Source organism: Lepisosteus platostomus, chromosome 6 (assembly GCF_059453375.1).
Source record: "Lepisosteus platostomus isolate fLepPlt1 chromosome 6, fLepPlt1.hap1, whole genome shotgun sequence".
NCBI classification, from domain to species: Eukaryota; Metazoa; Chordata; class Actinopteri; order Semionotiformes; family Lepisosteidae; genus Lepisosteus; species Lepisosteus platostomus.
Window position 1 is genome coordinate 44716036 of NC_142616.1, and position 21008 is coordinate 44737043.

General features: G+C 45.2%; 1 protein-coding gene across 16 annotated transcripts in view; it reads right to left on the bottom strand.

The window, feature by feature from the left end:
• LOC148661785 (calcium/calmodulin-dependent protein kinase type II subunit gamma) overlaps positions 1-21008 on the bottom strand; it is a 112899-nt gene that overhangs the window by 66563 nt on the left and 25328 nt on the right. The gene's annotated exons all lie outside the window — the stretch shown is intronic.

Consider the following 21008-nt stretch of genomic DNA (forward strand, 5'->3'; position numbering starts at 1 on the left):
GACTTGGGAATTGCCTATTTCACAGAGTTGCTACATGCGTATCTGCCACATTTTCAAAAAGGAAAAAAAAAAACTCACAGAAACACTCATGGCTCCTAGACTGTGAGAGAACTATTGTCTTTGATCAGGGCTACCAACAACATTCCATTACTTCTACCACTAGCCCTGTGGGAGTCAATAAGCCACATCCCCAAACCTCTGAAATTTCAACAGTATTCAACTGCTTGGATATGACAATTTAGAGCTCAATTAGTATTTTAAAAATATGTCAAGTGGAAATAAAAATAAAATAAATACATTCTTGCCATTTACCATCGTGATTAGAATAGTTCTAAATTCAGGGCAAACAAAGTTTGACTGCAGCAATTAAATACAATCAACAAAACACCATTTTAGATAGATTTCAGATATGCTCAAACTCAGAAATATTACTGCCTTTTCTCCCAAGGAAAATGGTGGGGTACTGATCATCTTATTGCATCACACTTTTAGGTTTCTGTATGGCATTTCTGTACTTCTGAAAAGCTCTGTTGACACATTCAACTAGAAATACCAGTAAATACCACCCTTTTTTCCACCCTTATAATACAACAAAGGGCTTTTTACACCTGGTACAGTCCAGCTCAGGTGAACTGAAAGCAGAAAGCTGGGAAGCAGGAGGAAGCAGACCGTCCTGAACTGAACTGTACTGCAGCTCTGAAGCAGCCGGGACTCTGTGTCCTGAAAGAGGCTAGGCAGGTTTACGCATCAAGAGACAAAATCATCTCCAAGCCACAGGCAGCAACATGTAGCAATTTCCACCAGCCTAGCAACTTACTGGACACTGGCACAAAGTGCCTGCACGTACTGGACACTAGCCCACCGTGCATATGATAAATACGCCAATATTCTGTCCCACAAAGAACTTCACAAAGTTTTCCCAGTAACAAGGACATAATCATTTAGTAAAGGCGTGCACCTATTCCAGACCATGTTTTTTTATCCAAATATCCAACTCCTCCTTTGTTTTAAACTTCAGATTCTTTTAATTGTCCAAAACATCTAACATTTTCCAAGACTTAAACTGAAGGTGGAAATAATTTCGCTCTAATCCTGCTGTACTGAAATCATAGAAAACTCCGGAGCCGGGAAAAGACCTGTTTACATCAAGGTCGTGTCCGCGGGTGGACACAGGTTCAACTCTTGTCTTCCAGTTCAGAGAAGTTCTCAGTTTCTCTGAACATGTTTGTGCAGACGTACCACCATTGCACAGACAAAGAGAGCCCAGTGAGATAGGTTAATTAAAAAGTCAGTCACTTGGAGAAAAGGGGAACTGCTCTGTATGTTTCTACAATCACTCATTCACTCGTCAAAGCAAGCATGAATCTGGCTACTGTTCAGCGCTCTGGAAACAATACCAGCTGGCAGGGAAAGCAAGGAGAACTACAGACCAGGACAGGAGGTCTGCTACTCTCCAAGTAAACTCCAGTTCATCATTAGATGATTAATAGCAGTGCGAGAAATATTTCTGTTGGAATAGATCAGAAGTTATATGAGTGAGAACCATGACCACAGTGTTCCTCAACAATATTTAAACTTGCTCAGAACCTCTTTTCAGGTCACCACAGATCCAGCTCGGAGCCGGTCTCCACAACCACTTTAACTTATTTTATACCATAATTACACCATGAAGTGTTAGAGCTAAAACGTTACAGTGAGGCAGGTTTCAAGTTGAATTTTAAATACTACAGCAGTAGAGCCATCTCATGGCAACTCATTAATAAACGTGAGCAACTGGGCTGTAGTCAATGAAAAGCTGAACTGGAAAACTGGCCTCTCTTGGCTGGGGGCTCCTTTAAGTACACGATGTACTGTAGTCACACGGCCTTTTAAAACACCTGCACCATGAAAGCCGAATTGCACAGTCATGACATGCTGTACACATCCACCTGGGACCATGGGGAACTGGTTGCCACGGAGAACAGCAGTACACCAGAGGGCACCACAATCCCTAGTGTCCACCAGAGAGTACACAGGCCATCCCTGGGGTAGAAAACTGGCAAATACAAGAGACTCTGGGGCCTTGTGGTTTGCATATCTGTCTTTTCAGCTTGAGACTTTAAGAATATGATAGGTTTACATAGCACCCCAAGTCATTTTTCAAGATTATGTTGGCATAATATTCTACAATATTATACTTCAGTAGTGATTTTCCAGTGATATTTTACATCAGTAACAGCCTGCTTGCCCACAGCAGTGGTGAATCGCTAAACGATTAAAACCCAAAACGCATATGGATTACTACAGAAATGAAATAAGACTTCTATAGCAGAGCAGTAGGATTCATGTCAGGATTAATGAGCTGCAGACTCCTGTCCAATCAGTATTTTGTAGATGAACCAAGCAATCTTAAGAATGAATTATTTTACTTCTTTAGCTTCTCATGACTGTGACAAGGTCCTTTCTGACGTTTTGAAAGGTTATACGTGAACCTTATTTCCAAACAGTATTTTATTGTTTTAATGAATTGGTAATTACATGGCGGCTACTCAAGACTTCAACAGAGACAGATGAGTGTGCTGTAGGACTAATGAAATATATTTAAAAATGGGGGACTGGGTCAATTCTTGCACATCAAGTGCATCTCAGCCTGCAGCCACTGTGAAAGTGGCCCTTGGCCTGCCTCAGGCAACATTCCAAGGACATCCCCACTCCTGCACTCTCCTCCAGGCCCGAGCACCCCACAACTCATCAGTCTGTTTCAGTTGTCCCTCATCCAAGATCTGTAGAACAGTGCCTGACGCAGCTGTATGTACTGCCTACAAAACTCTTCTACTTTGCATACTGTGAAAATGATGATATTAGTTGCAGTGTCTTGTGCTCGTTTCCTACAGTCCAGGGAAAGTGAAAGGATGACAGTGTGGTGGGATGTTTGGGTGTTTGGGGCTGAGGTGTCCTGCCACGGCCCTGACAGAGAGGCAGAAATTAACTGGGTCAGGGCTGGATTGAGTTTTGTGGCATTTGTGTGAAATTGTGACATAGCAGCCATTAGCTACTGTTAGCTACTGGTTGCTCTAATCCAGTCATTGGCTCAGCGATTCTGACCCAGTTCTGCAGCTAAAAGCCACCCCTCCACTCCCTGGCACCTCCTGAGCTGAGTGCACACAGCACAGCTTCAGAAGCCTCCGGTCATTGGCTGGCCTCCCTCTTGCTCTCCACCAATCACATCCTACCTCACTGATCAGGGACCCATCATGGACTAGGCACAGATACCAAGGGGAACTAGTGCACCTGTGGTCAGCAGTGCCCAAAATCCAACTGTTATCAACCAAAACAGACACGTTGACTTTAGTAAATAAACTAACACCTGCTGCAAAGGTATGATCACAGAAAGAACCATAGAAAAACAGCACACATCCTCTCTTAATCCAAGATTCCAAATGCAGATGTAGGTACTGACTAATACATTCACCAATCTACCACTTGCTGCGATGAATGTTTGTTCAATAATCGCAAGAGGTTATAGCTGAAAAATAATTGCACTGTAAGAAAATTATACTTCATCAATTAGCAGATAACACCCTCGGAGCTGGATGATACCACTCACGAGTTGTTGTGACCACTGACTTCCGAGCCTTTCTCCAGGTGGCAGGTTTAAGATTCCAATAATGACTAAAATCCCTCTGGACCCATGCATTGACATCGACTCAAATAACTGAGGTGTAATGGAGTATTGACACTCCCACAGGGAACTGATTTACATTTCTAATTGCCTGACGTTTTTTTCCTTGTCAGAGATACAATTTCCTGGACGTAATTAGCCCATCTATCCAATGTCCACAACACAACAGTGACAGTGAAGCTGGTTTAGCTCCTAAACCACTCCAGACAGCCAGTTTTGTCCTTTTAAAGTTGATTAGAAACCAACTAAAAGACACCCCATATGCTTCAAGTGCAATTCAGCAGACAACAAATATGAATGAACCAGCCACTTCTTTACACTTGAGACACACTTCTGTAAAAAAAATCATCTCCAGTCCTCTTTTAGTCTAATTCCTTACCCCTGCTCTAAATTACAGTACCTATCAGAACTGATGACAGTTTTTGGGTAGCCTGGCCAGTCCTCTTCTCTATGCTGGCGCCTTACCTACTGTGGGGAAGGGAAGCTGTGCTGCCAATGACATTGAACAGCAATAATAAAAGAAGTGTGACATTTGACCAAGAAGCGCACATCAACTCTAAGACCCACGTCATTTTGTATTCCTTCAAACGAATGCAACTTGATTCTGGTCCCCCCTCCTCAGAGACCAGATCACCTGCTTCAGACCAAGTTACTGAACAATGGATGCATGAACTGAGAACAGGAAGTGCTTCTTTACAAAAAGAGTTGTAACCAGCCAAGTGGTTGGGTTCCACACTCTGGGATCTTTTAAGAAACAGGTGGATGAAATTTTAGATTCTAAACTACCAAAACGGCAACATTGACCAAATGTCCTCCTCTTGATTGTAGTTTAAATCACTGGAGTGAGGGAAGAATAAATTGTGAGAAAGCATTACAAATCCATGGCAAAGTCCTTTATTACATACTTTAAGTTAACCACCACTGCCCAGTCAACTGCTGCCAAAAGCTCTGCACAGCCATGACATACAGGCACGCCTCTAAAACAAGTACACCCCCCCCCCCCCCCAAGCTGACAAAAACCCCAGTCAACTCCAACAGCACCCTGAACCAGCCAGGCAAAAATCAGAATTAGACATCGGTCCAACATCTACATGTAGTTGCACCGAGAGATTAATTAAATTCCTTCAAATTAAAATCAGGCTCCCTGCTTATACTTAAATCCTGTCCTCCATCCGGCCAATGACCCAGGCCAGGTGGAACTGCTGCAGCAGGCAGGTCGCAGACCGGAGATCAGCCACAGCCAGCCACGGCAGATGTTTTGCTCCTGTAACCCAGATGTGCAGTACAGCAGCTGCAGCTAGGAGCCAAGAGCAGAGACAACTAAAGTCTACATAATCCCTTAGCCACTCTCTACACCCTACAACCCAGCCCAAAATCAATATTATCTTCCACAAACCACACAACAATGGGTGTGGAGGCCTCCAGTGAACTCTAAATGCAAACTAAAGTAAACACTAAAATGTGCCAGAAAAGGTGGGGGTTCTTTTTTCGCTCTAGTTTTAGCATTATCACCCTTTATTTAATTCAAGAAATCAGACTGCAAAAAAGTGGGAGGAACTGCAGTTAGCACTGCTGCCTCACAGCTCGTGGGTCCTGGATTTGAGTCTAGTCTGGTGATCCTTGGTGATCTTCTGGTGCCTGAGCACAGCAGTGTAAGACATGAGGTCAGGACAGGAAAGCAGGAAGGAGCTATGCCACTGTGCTTAGCACCCATGGATGTAACGCCAACAAAGAAGAACAAGTAAAGGCTTGATGGGTAAATGTCATCAGGCCCTGAGGGTCAGGAATCCTCCCGCTGGCTGAAATTTAGACCAGGTGGTGTCTGGGGTCATGGGCACAGCGTCCGCCCAGCGGTCACAGTTATCCCCCTGCACTGCAGCAGGCAAAGGAATCAATACTCCCAATGCACAGGGGTACAAGCCAGGACCATACTAAGAAAATATAGCAGAAATACTGATGTGCTTTGAAGTATTCAATTTTAAGTCCAGACCTCTGCCCGTACGGGATGACAAGAATGAAACAACCAGCATCATACCAGAGCCCACAGCCTGTAAAACCAGACATGGCTCAGGCAGCAGGGCAATGCAGCGTCAGGCATGGATTCAACCAAGACCCAAACCCACCTGCATACTGCCAGTCACAAACCACAGCGGCAGTGTGCAGACTACACAACTGTAATCCTAACCCTTATCCCCAATAGTGCCATTACGCTTGTGAGAGGTTTCAGGGCTCTGACCTGCAACTCACCATCGCACACAGTAATGTGCAATTTGCAACGGTGTGGCAGTCTTGATAGCATTAACGTGCACCCAAGTCTAGAAGACAAGTGGAAAACTAAACGGGAGAGCAATTCAAGCCAAGAAACAGGAGGAGCTTCTTTACACAAAGGGTTGTAGGAGTCTGGAGCAAGCAACCTAGGCGTGTTGTTGAAGCCGACTCCAGCAGAATGACCTCCATTGTTCTTAAATCCTTGCCTTGTTTTGAAACTCACCCTCAGGTGCAGAAAATGCACCTCAGGGAATAAAAGGAGCAGCAGGATGTCAGGACCAGTTTTTTGTGGACTTTGTCACACAAACAAAGAAAGATGACCTGCATGCCTGAGGGAACCCGGGGCTCAGCACACTTCTTGCAGATGGCAGGTCCTTTGAGCTTCTGGTTAGGAGCACTCTTTTTACTGAGCCAGCTTCGTGAGAGCAGCTCAGACTTTCCCCAGGAAAAGAGAGAAGAGCACAGAGCTGCAGCTCCTCACTCCGTCACAGGGGTGTCGGACTTATAGAATACAGACAATTAAAAACAGGGGGGATCAGTATAACTGGGTCACTTCTTGCTGGTTTATGCAAGTTCTCAGTGAATTTCTCCATACAGCCATTGAGAAAAACAGCCCTGCACGGTCCCTCTGTTTGACATTAATTTAAGCAGCTTGGACTGGCTTTTGTTCAAATCTAACCTCTCAATTAATTGAAGTGATCCAAATATCAGCTTGAGTGAGCATATTTCAATATTTCTGTCAAGGTCTTTTAAAGCTGATGATTTAAAAGACAATTTAAGGAACAGCAGCGATAGACCTTTTTCCAGGCTTGGACAGGCGCGTTCATTTGTTTTATGATTAGTCCCTCTGATGGATTGAGGGCTTGGGCGCAACATAAATCATGAAAAGTAAAGAAATATGGCGCGTCTTGCAGACCGTGCAATTTCCAAAATGGAGATTAAAAAAACACCACCACAAAAACAAAAGTGTGCTGGAAACGGCTGGCGGGAAGAGAGATTTCAGAGCACTCACATGATGCCTGCATGAAGACCGAAGTGAGACAGTAGCTACACCACCCCCTGCACAAATCGGAGCAGACACAAACACACCTGTCTGCTCACCACACACTCAAGCACAGCAAGGGCTAGCTTTCGTGTGCCTCAATGCACAGCTGGCAAAAACCTGGAACGGACTGGCTCGCAGCTCAGCCGGAGGCAGTTCTCTAATGCCTGGCCCAAAGACTGCGTGTGTATATGTGCACATGCCCTCTTCGGGTGCCATCCATCACATCCCATGATGCTCAAGACAACAGCTGCTTTTTTCCATATTCAGTCTGTCTAGCCGCCATTGTGAAGAGGAGAGCAGCTCTGACCTGCTTCACAACTCCATCCCTCTTAATCGGTTAATCCAATTAGACCTGGGAGGCGACAGCAACTGAAACCCTCTTCGAGGCTGACCTGCTCTGGCTGTGCAGGAGACTCACAGCTCCGCCATGTTCAGGACTGCGGTCAACATCACCGGCGTTCCTGTTTTTACACGCACTGGACATCGCTGGGTGAGGCAGGGGCTGAGAGGAAACACCCCCCATGGCAGCCAAGGGTTCACAGAGGACAGCCTACTCGCATACGATCATCACGGCCACCAGCCAGGGACGGGGCCTCCTGAATCCTGCAGCTCTGGCTGGGCTCTAGTATCACACAGCAGAGGACGGGTGGAGCGTGGACCTTCTCTGCAGGTCTGGACTCTCGAGTCAGGCCCGGGCATCATGGGTTTCAGTCAGGGCTTGTCTGCTCGCTGACCCTGACCGCCCAGACACAAGGACACAAGGCATTGATCCAGCACCAGTGGTTTTTATGCCAACAGCGCCCCCCGTGGCTAGGCTCAGTACCTGTAAGCTTAATGTGATCAGTGCAAGCAACATCCGTCGTCCTGTCAGCATCATCTCTGCTGTAGGCAGTGTGAACAGAAAAGATTAGGATCATCATCGAGTGATAGCTGACCGCAATTACTAGTCCTTGATACCCGGATTTATCATTTTACCCCTTCTTATTAACTATCTATCCCAGACCAGAAAGCCAGAAATTCGTCAACCCCAAGATTATCCTGGAACCATAGGGCGTATATTGTACCAGGACCACATCCACACAGGACACTGTCCACCACAGGGCACTCATGCTTAATTTAGACACTGATGAACCTAGACAGCAAGTCTCTGGGAGGAAACCAGAGCACCTGCAAAAGACCCAAGGGGTACAGGGAACAAACATGCAAACTCCAAACAAAAGGTGTCCCAGGTTAGAACTTGACCCAAGACCCAAGAGTTATAAAGCAGCAGAGTTAAAACTAAGCCGCAATGCATGAAGCTCCTACAAAACGATATGGTATGTTTTTTTGCTTGTGGAAACAAGCGATGCGATGAATAATTTCTACAGTTAGAGAAGGTCCCAGAATATGTGGGTGTTTTAAATGCAGTGTAAAGCAGTTTGTATTTTACATGGATGATGAGGTGTTAGCTGGATGAAAATTGTGGACTGTCACTAGCTCCCTGGGGAGCGGAGCTGTTCCTCACGGGCTCAGATCGGGGGTCTAACCATACCTTAACTGCAGCCTTAAATGGTAACTCAAGTAGGAATGTCTGTCTCACCTGAAGACAACGACAATCAAATTACTGAGGGGGTGGAAGATGATCTAAAAAATCCACTTTTGGTAAGACTCCTTCCTGCCTGTTCTCTTCTGCTACTAATTCTGTGCTGCAGTTATAAAAAACAACCTGCATCTACCCGCCAGTCGATATTTTGTATCTGACTGAAGTTGTTCAATGTGTCATCCTGTTACTGGATTTTTCTATCTTAAGAATTGTTGTACTATTTATGCAACATCTGCACAGATGAACTGAGCCCCGTTGGACTAAAATGAACAGCCCACACAGAGCATTCAACAAAACACGAAGCACAAAACAGAGCAGACACTAACACAGTATTCACAGAAGTAGGAGCTTAGTCTTGTGTGCATCTAGCAGACGTCTCACACTCATGCACAAGGCTAGGATTTACTTAATGGCTGGAGAATTACTGCAGCACAACTGGACCGCTGGTGTAGGAGAGGGTGGGGGAGGGGCGCTTATTTCTTATATGGCAGGCCACTATTATTCTGAATTGGTAAAGGCTAGCTTGTCATTTATAAGAGCTGCTCAGACGTCTTCTTCACAAAGGTTCTTGTGTAACAAGAACTGACAGCTTTCATTGTCTTCCTCAATGCAGTAGGGTCCTGCCTGTAATTATACTTCTTCAAGTAGGCAATTACTGCTTCTGAAAAAGACAATCATTTTGGTGTTTTATAAAAGCTGTTACGATTTATTTCAATCTTGTTTCTTTGTAAATAAATGCATTTATACCAATCCTGCATTTGTTATATTTTTAGGAAATAACTTTTTGTCGTCATTTGTTCTTTGTATTTAGGGAGGATCGCACAGAAGCTGTTAGCCACTTAATTTTCTGCTCGAGCATTCAAAAAACTTTCTGATTCTTTCGATTCCTCATCTGTATTACCAGTTCCTGCTTTTTTATTTTTTGCATTTTGACACCAACACCCAAGCACAACCTGCAGGTCTACGAGTTAATGGAAGTGGGCTTTTACTGGGCCTTAAATAGATTGTTTCAGGTCCACAATTGCAAAAAAAAAAAACAATTGTCTGTCAAACAGCTTCTACTTTTATCTGTTCAGGTTTGGAGGGAGATATTGTCTCCTTGGCACAACCTCTCTTTGCTGGCTCTTCCCCTGCAGGGCTCTCCACCCGCTGGATGATGAGCTGGCTGTTGAGATGCCTTATTAAGGTCATCAGCAAAAAAAAAAATCTGATTCCCCCTTAAACTAACATTTACCACAGAAATGAGAAGATCCTTTCTGGCACTATGCTGCTGTTTGGGATTGCTGCCCTTTAACTCTCTAGCTCATCTTAATTAATGCTACATGCAGGCGACTGTCCGAGAGCCAGCATCCAGAGCCATCTGGAAAGCCGGGCAGGGTGAGTGGCTGTTCACAGGATTCCTACGTCCACAGCCTTTGAAGCGAATCCAGGATGGGCCTGGCTGCTGCTGGGACTTGTGGGAAAACTGCAGCCCCAGGGCTGACAGGGGGCAGGTGACATTTTTGAGGCGAAGGAGATGCAAAGCCCAGCGAAAAAAAGTGGGGAGGGACAATTCCATCATGTCAGAGGTGTCCCCTCCCCGGACAGATGTTAAGGCAGACATTCTGTCTCCACACCGGATGCTGAGATCCCTGGACGCGTTTGAACAGAGCCAGATTTTCAACCCACATCCACAGTCAACAGAAGGTTAGAAACCAGAGTAGCACACACCCTCCCCGCCCTCTTCCCTCTCAAGGAGCCTGGGACTGGTTCCTACGTGGCCCCCCCTGAAAGCAGACTGCACCTCGCTGCTCATCCCTGTGGCATCTGCAGGTGTAGGCACTCCCAAATCTTTTCCCGGAAAGAAAGATGCTGCAAACAAGATGCAGCTCATCAGCCAGACAGCCTGCAGAACCGCTGTAAGTCATTCACAATACCTTCTCTTAGCACATGAGACAGGAGAATCTGGACAGGAAGCTGACAGCAGGCCAGTAGAGAGACCTAATCATTGTGAAACTGCAATGCGTTTACAAAATACTTTCACCCCAAGAGATCCCACAATTTTTTACATATACAGTAAGAATTCATCTGTCACTAAGGTGCAGCCCCACCGTTCACCAATTCAGAGGGAGAAGTGAGAAATGGGCTTCATCAGATGAATTCAGGAGGAAGGCTGGATTAAGCAGGGCTTTAAGCCAAGACACAGCAGTAACACCTCTACTGCTGTGAACGGAGCCACGGGATCTTTAAATATCCACTAACACCGCTGACAGCTTCCTCAGAGATCTCCTGCCCCAGTGCTGATCGAGTCTGGCTCCAGCCTCGCTTAGTGGTCTAGAGAACATCCGAAAAAGAAACTGCAGATGCAGAAACTGCAATTCACCACTGAGACGTTATTAGTGAAAGTCTGAGAGACAGCAAATACAATTCAATAAAACAACGCCATAGCAAGAGCCATAGTCAGGAGAGCTCTTTAAATAAGCGTGTTCACAGTCAGACGGCAAGATATACAAATCCTGCAGAATACAGAGTATAATCAACAAACACTTTTCTTCAAAGGGTTTCTAAAACATTGTTTATAGTTTCTTTTCAAGGTTTCCTCCTCTATATACCGTATACAGTAGCTGCAGTCTGTTAGTATGCAAATACAGCCCTGTGATCCTCCACAAACACCCCTTCAGGCCATACTTAGATATCTTTCACATAACATGGAGATACAAAATGAAGCTTTTCATTGTTATCTTTGCCTCTGGGTGATGCAGCATACAGTACATGGTGTCCAATTTTCAGAGAAAGAAAGGCCCTGATGTAATTCCTTAACGTCAGGCCACGTGACTGAAGACATTTTGACATAAAACACACATCTCTGCCCAATTTTCCCGAAAATCTAATCAATTACGCAACAGCGGATCAGAAAATGCTGGATTCTTAGTGGCACAGTCAAAGGCTAGCCCTGAACATGTGAAGAAAATGAAGAGCCTCTCAAAGGGAAGGCTTCACCAATGTCTTGCCTCATACTCTGCCTCAGTCATACTGAAGTGACATGTTTTACAGCTAAGAAAAACAAACCACAAACGTTTTGACATTCCTCAAAGAACAAGGCAGAGCTGTTTCTCTGAAAGCTCAGAAGAGAGTACTCAGGTTAAATGTCCTTTGACTTCAGCACGCAAGAACAAACAGGATTTGTCCCATCGTAAAACTCCAGTGACAAAATCCGACTGAGTGAAATGAGCCGATACTTTGAATCCAAGTTCCAGGATGTTTGCTAACACCCTCTGCAATCCAGTATCCTCCTTATCCCAGCAGAGATCAAAAAGGCTGAATAGACTGGAAAAACATTTATTTCCACTTGCCTTGGAAATTGTTCTAGATCCTGAGAAGACCAGGAGTGAGACAGGGTGCATTCTCTCCAATATTTTACCAGGCTAACCCATTCCTCTCCACAGGTAACACTCTGCCCACACAATAAATTAGGCTTAACTGTGACTCAGTGCCAGAATGCATACAAGGTTTGCCCAAACTGTTTGGAGTGTTAGTAGGGAGGCAAATTAACTGAAAAACACAACAAAAAATACACTGCTTCTAACACTTCAGTTTTTGTGCAAAACAGAAAACGGGAATCTTCTAAAAATGTCAGGTCAAGTCTGCGGCTCACATCAGTTACCAAGGAAACATACGCCAGCATTTTTAACTGCATGAACCACTTCTCCGTAAAACCTCATGCCTAACAGAACACAGCCCACATCTCCATTAAGGAGTGCGCCAAGGGAAACACTGAATTAAGGCACAGCGGAGACTCTTCTGTGTTATGTGGCACATTGTAACACTCTGCATGTCACTAGGCGAAAGAGTGAGATTCTCAAACCAAAGCATAAGCTAGTACGAATTATGACAAACTTCTGATACAGTGTTTTTTAAGGGCTTATGTTTGCAAACCTCAGTGAGCTGCGGTTTCAATTCAAGAGAAAAACATTCCAAAATTAGGCATTAAATACGATTTGAAAGAACAAAAATAAAGGACACATGAGAGTGTTCAACTTTGAACTGCAGCTCCTCTATAGTTGACGTGGATAGCTAAGAGCAGCTTAGTTACGAAAGCAGCTGCAGGCCGAGAGGACTGACCACAGGGCTGTGTACACTGGGAGGAAGGTCATCTCCATGACACAAGCTTGCCCGGGCTGTGCTGCATTTCCAGCTGTTCAGAACAGGCCAAACCACTGCGCTGGAACCCACCCCACTCGATCTGACTGTCGGACCGTAGCGATGGGGAGACTCTGAGCAGGTCTCCCTCACACACCCCTCCATGATACACTGCACACTGTCCGGAGAGATGGCCACATGGATCAGCAGTTCAGGTAATGAGGTCTGTGTTATCAGCACTTTCTCTGTGTGCAGGTTCCTAAACCTGCTTGGGCCTGCTTGGCTGCTGTCATTCGGAGCAGAAATAAACGCAGTCCTCATCTGCAATAGGTGCTGCCGGTACACAGGCACACCCTCCTGACTCAGCATTAGGTACATGACATCGATTTTGGCAACTGTAGGTCATGAAACCACACGGACGCTTTCACTGGTCTACCCATGGTCCTCTTTAAAAGACTGCTGCTTTTGGGGATCAGACAGCGTGGCCTGGCTTCAGCAGGCCTCTGCCGCAGCCCGGCTCCTACACAAAGCCCAGCGGCTGGAGACTGGAGCTCCCAAAGACAGGAAAACAACAGATAACCGGAAAAGAGGATCACGCCGACTCTTTCAGACGTCTTCAAGGAATAACGCAAGAGCCGAGAGTGACGTCTCTGGAACCGGCCTGGTGGGGGGGGAGGGGCTCCCTCTCGCCCACAACAGAGGGGGCAGGAGGTGAGGCGAGGAGGGGTCTGTGAGACATAAACAATGGGTGCAGAGCGACAGATGAGCAGGAAATCGCCTGGAGATTACCCTGTTTATCTGAGCTTTAAGAGACTTACCCACGGCTGAGGGAGAGGTCAGCGCAGCCCGGATTACTAAAAATACACCAATCCCCAGGCTTAGTGGTGACTCAGCCAGCGTTCGACAACTGGGAAACACGAACACACAGACACACATTGCGCCGGGTTGGCACACAGGCCTGGGCAACCAGAGAGGCTCTCTCTGCGGAGAGCGGGGGCACAGCGAGCAAGAGGGAGGCAGGGAACAAGCCCAGCCTGACAGGGCAGAGACGAGGGAGAGGAAAGAAGGGCGACGTTGCTGATGAAAGCGAAAGAAAACAAGAGAAGGCTTTGAGGCCTGCTAGGCAGAACCAGGAGGCCGCAAAACATTGTGGCCTACTTGCTCAAGCAGAGAGGAGGTAGAGTTGGCTGCTAAATAAAGCTGCCTACTCCACCTTCTCTGCTTCACAAACATCTTCAGCTTGAAACTAAACAGAAATACAGCAAGGGAACTTCGGAGAACTACCCTACAAGAGGTGTCATTACAGAGAGACTTCCTGCCACAGCAGGAAGTGATGCCTAAAGACAGTCAGGTGGGATTTTGCTCAAAATCAAGATCCCAAGGCATTTCAGGAAAAATAAAGAGTTGCTGAAGTCTTTAAAGGACCTCGGGGAGCAGACAGTACTCAAAATAGACCAGCTGATAAGCCAAGGTTCCCTCTGATCTCTGCCAGATTTTACTGTAGCCCTGGGACTAGTTAGATTCGTTTCTAGACACCTGTTGTACTAGAGCTGAAAACCATGCACCTGGTACGACCGGCGTTTGCTCTACTGTAGTCCCGCTTTCAGGAGGGCCTAGTGAGATCAGGAATCGTTCATCCTTCCCCCCCCAGATCCGGAAAGCAGGCTGCCATACCCACATCACACACATCTGAAAACCACTTCCCAGCCACTGGAACACTACACAACTAAGGGAACAGAGATTTAAAATGAAAAAACAACTACCAAACAGCTTTCAAAAGTCACCCAACCAAGTGGCTTCCAGATGTACATACTGTATGTAGCTCATGTCCCAGGTTCACTGGGTACGTCTTTGGGATCCACTGTCCCACTATGGTGGCTGTCCATCAAAGCCAATGGCTCTTCCCAGAAGATGAGGTCCTCCTGTTTCCAACTGGTCTGCCATGCTTGTTGTGGACATGCCCACACGTTCTCATGGCAACGGCCACATTTCCCACTGACTCGTTTCTCCCCCCAAAGTGCATCCTCTCAGACCCCCACTGCTTGTCGTTTCTCACTGCCAGGCTGGGCAAAACCCTGCACCCGCCCCTCTGCCTTCTCCCTCGCCGTCCAACCCCGTACCACAACCCCGCAGTCTGCCTCTCATGGGTCTCAGCTCAGGCCGCAAGTCCACAACGGACTGAACCAGCATCAAGTCACTTTAAAATCTTCACTCCCTCACACTGTGTGTATTAAAAACACTTCCACGTTCTGGGACACAAAACAAACCCCCCAACCCAAAGTCTAAACAGTTTCCCCACTCAACAGCTATAAAAATGGGGGTCGGGAGGGGTCCTCAAGAATGCCTGGCAGTAGATCACCCGTGAGTCAGGCAGGCAAAACAAAATTGCTGCGCTTACATTGTTGGCCATTTCTTATCAGAAATACTTTGATTGGACTTACTGCAGATGTCTACAACCCTGCCCTAATGTTTCTCCTACCTGATCAATATTAGCACCTGAGTCCATGCGATTTCTACTTAATTTTATGGAGGGGTCCTTTGAGTGAAATCGTGCTCCCGAGAGAGGGGAAGTGGGGTGCCCTGCAGCACCCCGCCTGGCTCCCAGCCCCACAGCTTGCTCTGCCAATCCACACTGTCCTAATTCTCAGCCTCGCAGCCATCACATCCAGCTAATTACTTTAAACACAATTCTCCTTCTAATTAAACGATCTGGCTACCTAAGTCATTTCTCAGAGACTTAAAAATTAATCAAGTCTTGCAGAGGAAAATTCCTTCATTTGCCAACAAGTTCATGGTCCCACCTGCAATCTGGCAACTGTGACTAACACAATTCAAGCAGGCACAGAGATAGCATATGAAAAGCACAACACCAAGCACAAAAAGGAGGAAATGTCACACAGCAGTGGCTGGTTCCAGGGGCAGATTCAGATGCTCTTGCAGATGTACCTGACACTGGAGTACTCGTTTTTCAAGCTGTTATTGTAACCCAGTCAGGTTGGACAGTACTGAGATTTAGAAGCAGAGAAGAGAATGTCTAGGAACTCTAGAAATCCCAGGAAAAGATAAGGGAAAATATTATTTTTTACAGTCACACTAGTACATTGAGGTTTGAGAGTGTAACTTTAAAGACACACTGTAACCAAAATCTAAGAACAACAGTACTTGCATATGTAAAACCTTTATAAAATCTCCAAAGCCTGGTATTTTTTGCCTGCCAGCTGTTTGATAATTCTGAGCTTGATTACCTCCCCCTAGTTTTGTCTCCTGTGGCTGAACTGCATTACATCATCACAAAGACCTGCGGATATACCGTCTTCATCTGATCAAATGGCTTTTGTGTTCTAGGCAGCAACAGCAGAGACGCCACAGAGATTACAAAAAAAAGTGAGGGAAACTGAATTTCATTTGTAACTATCAGAGACCAGTGTTTCTATTCTGAAGCAAAACCCTGAAGGCAGTTTAAATACCACACTGCACATCAAAACTAAAAACAAACCTCTTGGAGAAGTGAAGCACTCTCTAGTCACGCTGGTCAGCCTAGAAACTGTCCACTCCAAATCCTTGCCATGGGAGGATGAACAAGGATAAATGAAATGTCTTTTTTTAAATCATCTGCTCCCTGCATCTCATCGGCATGACCACAAGATTATTGGGGATTCCAGAAACAACATGCAAGATAACAGAAGGCTTAACGGATCTCAAAATTAATTAAGAAGTGAGCTTGCAGTTTCAAGGATGTTACGTCATTAAAACAGTCATCTTCTGACAAGAGTTACCTTCTCCCGGTTCAATCCTCTTATCCTCTGATAGGGCATCCAGCTGACTTTTATAATTATTTAATAATTCATAGGATATGAATAGAGCTCAGAGTTCAAAGTATTTAGACAGGACACTGGGGTTAACACCCATATGTGTACACACAGAGCCAGGAGACTGTTAATGATCAAGCAGTCAGGACCTCAGGTAAACGTCTCAGCCGAAAGATGACTTCCTACAGCACAGGGTCCCACGTCACCTGACTGGCTCACGGGTCTGGAAACACTGACCTCCATCTACATCACACCCAGCAGCAATCTTACCAGACCCAGCCTTGCTTTGCTTCCAACACCTGATGATCCTGATCAGGCTACAAGTGGTACTGCTGGTGTCTTACAACAGCACCAGCCAGGCCTTAAACGAGCATCCTTTAACCACACTGCGACGCAATAATGTAATTTGTAACCAGATAGCACTTTCATCTTCCATCCAGCCAGAGTGACAGCTGTGCATTTGGGTTGGAACAGACCATACTATTTGTTTATTAAGAGAATGTCATTGTCCTGCCCCGTTATTATAGAACGTTTTAAGCGGATTTTCAATGCAGAGAATTTAAAGGGGTAAAAAAAAACTCGATTTTTAGTTTTAAGTACAAAATGAATTCTGATCCCTGTGTGATGGTGAAAGAGCATACTGGAGATGAAAGCAGGTAACCTTTTAACAGCAATCCCTTATGAAAGAGAAATGCTGAGTTAGGATTACCAACAATGCCCAAAGGATAGCTCCCCCTAAAGAACTAACCTGAACAGGAACCCAAAGTCCTGTAAGCAGAACCGGGCAAAGTCTCCAAAGCACCAGAGGATTAATCAGCAGTGCGTTTGAGGTGGGACAACAGGTCTTGAGACCAGGTGCCTCACAATCATTGCCTATACAGCTGGATCAATGGCAACAATTAAGGAAACATCATGTACCTTAATCAAGAATACACATACTGAATTTCGAGATGAATTCAGACCTCATCAACTGCTCTCTGCTACTCAGGAAGTGCTATTTTCTGAGACTAAAAGGGCCAGTTAAATGTACAATGTCTATTGGTTTCCTGTGCACTTTTTCCCCCATCACCAATACTGGACCAGAGACTCTGCACTGCAGCTGACCGAGCTGTTTGACTGTGTTGTGTGTGCTCTGAAACAGGGGCAAGAGTGACCCAAAAACCCAGGGGTTCCCAGGACACGAACAGGCCTGCCAGCACAATGGTCCTGCACATCATACAGCTCCCCGGCTGCTCATACACCCAGTATTTTAGCTGCTGTTTTACATCATGTTTGTAGAACAAATACTGCAACCTGTAAAGGCTGCAGGAGCATGCCAGGACGCCTTTCATAGGAACAAAACAAAGATCAAATGAGAGGCCATTTGCACCATCTAGCCCAGGATTTCATATGCGTGAAAGAAACCAGGGTATGTACTTCAACCACATGGCTGGGTAACTTCAATACACTTCTACGTAGTTTTCTCTTGTGTCTGTGGTATATGCTTCACTCCTTCAGCATGAACAGTCCTAAAGGTATAGAAAAACTCAGCCCAGCGAAGACCAACTCAATGAGTGGGGTCCACAGATTTACTGAGATGTGCGCTGAGGAACAGGAAACACTTGACACAGATGTTCTTGGGGAAGGCCAGGAGAACAAGAGGAACATTACAATTGAAGGAATGTCTGACCTGCTTTCCTACAATTGTATCTCCTGAAGGAAATTCCCCAGCTGACATCCATCCATTTTTTAGCTGCATTATCCAGTACAGGGGAGTCCAAGCCTATCCCAGCAAATAACAAGATCACACCAAACCATCACAGAACATGCACACACAGCACACTTTCATAGAAACCAAGTGTGTATTTGACTGTGGGAGGAAACCTGGAGTGAACCCATGTGAACACAGGGAGAACATGCCAACTCCACACAGATAACACCCCAGGAACTGAACCCAAGGTCCAATGTACTGTGAGACGCAATGCTAACCACTGTACCACCCACCCAATTCACATTCCAGGTACAAACACCAATTTTTCAGGGCAGCTTGTACAAAATTAACAAAACGAAACCAGGCAGCTGTGGCTCTTCTTCCAGTGCTTATCAGTGACAAAAAACAATCCTGCAGTGAGCTGGAACTTTACAAAGCTTTGCACTGAGATTAGGACTGACAGTATTAATCTTGCTTCTTGATTAATACAAAGCAGAAATCATCAGATATCAGACGAAGCTCGAAATGAATTATTTCACCTCCAAATATACACGATTAGGGCTTATTTGGACAAATTCTGTACAACAAAGTAGACGATTAGGCTTAAGAAAACATTATAAGACATACAGTGCCCTCCAGAATTATTGGCACCCTTGGTAAAGATTAGCAAAAAAGGCTACAGTATGAAAAAATGTCTTTGTTGTTCATCAGCTTAAACTTCCACTGAAAATATGAGAGAAATCTAACCTTTCAGTGAGGCAAAATAATTCAAAGAAAAATAATCCTTATAAAAAAACATTTCTCTTAAAAAAACTTGACATCTCTTGAAGATAACTTGACATCCATCAAATTATCTTCCCCATGTTGATGGATGACTAAGGGTGTTTATCACCTCATATTTATACCCCAGTGAAACAGGAAGTCATGGATGACCTCAAGAGTTCCTAAAGACTCAGGCGTGCTTAAAAAAGGTTAAATATGAATGGGAATATATGTCAATTAGATTTTGTTCATAGGAATTTCTAGGGGTGTCAATAATTGTGACGCATGTGTTTTTGAGAAAAATGTTAATTTTTTTGTAAGGATTTTTTTTATTTGAATAAGTTTACCTTACTGAAAAGTTAGATTCCTCTCATTATTTCAGTGTAAGATCAAGCTGATGAACAACAAAGACATTTTTCCATAGCTTTTTTTGCTCATCTTTACCGAGGGTGCCAATAATTCTGGAGGGTACTGTAAGAAGCAGATCAGTCTGAAGTTCCCTGTATCAGTTTCCTTATTAAAAATAACATCTAACTAGTCAACACTAGGACCATTATTACTCTACTATTGTAATTACTGACAAGTGCTGCTTCATACTGTAACACACCACCAATTGTGTGACGCCAGAGGTGCAACCTTGAGGTGAAATGGAGAATAGTTCCTGAAACAACTCTCCAGTTCTCTTCAAGTCAGATTAACAGCTGCCTGTAGGTGTGATACCACATTGAGAACAGCAAATTAGGACACAGCGTTGCACCATGAATCACTCGCCTCTGGTGTTGCATTACAAAAACAAAGTTTTGTTTTGTTGGAGCTCAAAAACACTTGCGAACCTGGTCACGCTCAAAGTGAGTTGTACCTCAGAGCTGTTTTGGAAATGATCACGACAGCAGCCGCAGCATCTGCGCAGTTTACAACACAGCTGTCCTCAGAAGTACTGCCATCGAGCATCACATAAGTGTGAACGCACTTCAGCATCTTCACTGCCGCCTGCTAATACAGTCACAAGAAGCTTACTAGACCTATCATTAACAAACCCGGAAAGCTTAGCAAAACTATTTAGTCCACTTGGTGCATCAGAGAATGAGCTTTTTTCCCCCCACATGCAGGGTACCAACAGTGTCTGAAATCACGTACTGGAAGAAACAGGAACAAGCGGGATGCATCCAAGATTCACACTCGACTCGCAGGCTGCATTTGTTAACATTATCTGCACCAAAAAAAGCTCTAGTTGATTTCTTTCCCTTTATCTGCAGCTGCTGTGCCTCTGAGCTCCAGCCCTCTTAAGACCTGCAGCAGGGCAGCGCAGTCGGACCATGCCGGTCTCCCTCTGACAGTGCGCTATCTCCACGGTGCAGCCCACCTTCTGACAGACTGCATCCCATTACATCACTGCAAAGGCGCGAGTGGGCTGGAGCTATAAATATCACAGCACTGCCAGCTGGATGCAGTGAGTGGGCAGCAGTCACAGCACTCACACGCTCCACCTGTTGAAACCAGAACTACGCTGAGCATCAGAAAAAAACCCAGCGCCCTATCGACATATGTAGGATTTAAAAATGACACAGTACACAGAATTTGGATATCCATTACATGGTTTCTGGTTTCCTTTTGATAAATTGACCATCGTGACTGACCACAAAACACGAGCGACTGACTTCTTCATAGGTATTAAACCTCCACAGTAGTGAGAGAGATGAATATGCAGAGGTCATGAGATGCATTAACCTGTTCAATGTCAATTCTGGTGAAAATCACAAAGGGAAAAACAGGAAAAGGAACTAATATCCCCCATCTAAGAGAAGTAGACCTTTGAGCCTTCTGTGTGCTAGACAATACTTTCAGTGGACTAGCCAACAGTAGAGACAAGCCCTGCTTAGGAATTAATCAAGGGTTGGTGTCCACCTGGAAGGATGGCACAGGAGTACACACTAATGGCATACAACACACCAGTTAAAGTTTGAGTGTGAAGATCTGGGCTGGAGTGTTTAGTTGTTAAAGACATTGCACTTGTAGTAACTGATCCACACCCACTCGGGGATCCCCACGCCTGCTGCAGTGCACCGTCAGGG